Source organism: Apium graveolens, chromosome 2 (genome assembly GCF_009905375.1).
Source record: "Apium graveolens cultivar Ventura chromosome 2, ASM990537v1, whole genome shotgun sequence".
In the NCBI taxonomy this organism is placed as follows: domain Eukaryota; kingdom Viridiplantae; phylum Streptophyta; class Magnoliopsida; order Apiales; family Apiaceae; genus Apium; species Apium graveolens.
In genome coordinates this window covers 177,240,219-177,240,812 of record NC_133648.1, presented here as the reverse complement: position 1 = coordinate 177,240,812, position 594 = coordinate 177,240,219, and positions in this window count along the sequence as shown.

The following is a 594-nucleotide window of genomic DNA, read 5'->3' as shown; positions in this document are numbered from 1 at the left end:
AAGAAAAGTCCTTTATAATAGAAAAAAAGTTAAATCATATATAAAATAAAATTTACTTTGTTAGAAATACACAACATTATGCAATTTTTTGTGAGCATAGTTTGTACTCTTGTAATGTATCGTCTCAATTGTTCTTGTGGTCAAAATTTGCTTGAATTCTTCTTCTTGGTGATCAAAGCTCGCTTCTTCTCAAAGTTAGCTTTCTGCATTAGCAACAAAGTGTCCGAATTCATCACAATTATAGCACTTGATCGTAATTTTCCCATATCATGACTCCTTGCCATCATTCTTCCTTTAATTCCTCTTATCACCGTAAAGTGCTAGGAACTACAGCCTTTTTTTCAAAAACATTTTTTTTAAAGTCTATATAGACCATATTTCTAAACTTTTTAACTAAAAGAGCATCAATTTGTAGGATATCTTCATCATTACCATGATCAATTTCGGTTCCTCAATAATTTTGTAAGTCATCATGAGTATTTAAGACTCAGTGTCAGACTATACAATCATGGCCTTTCATTTTGAAATGGCTCTTTCTTGTAAATTTCTCTCTTGTTTTTTTCCTCTACCCTAAGAGAAAAACATGTCTTGTCC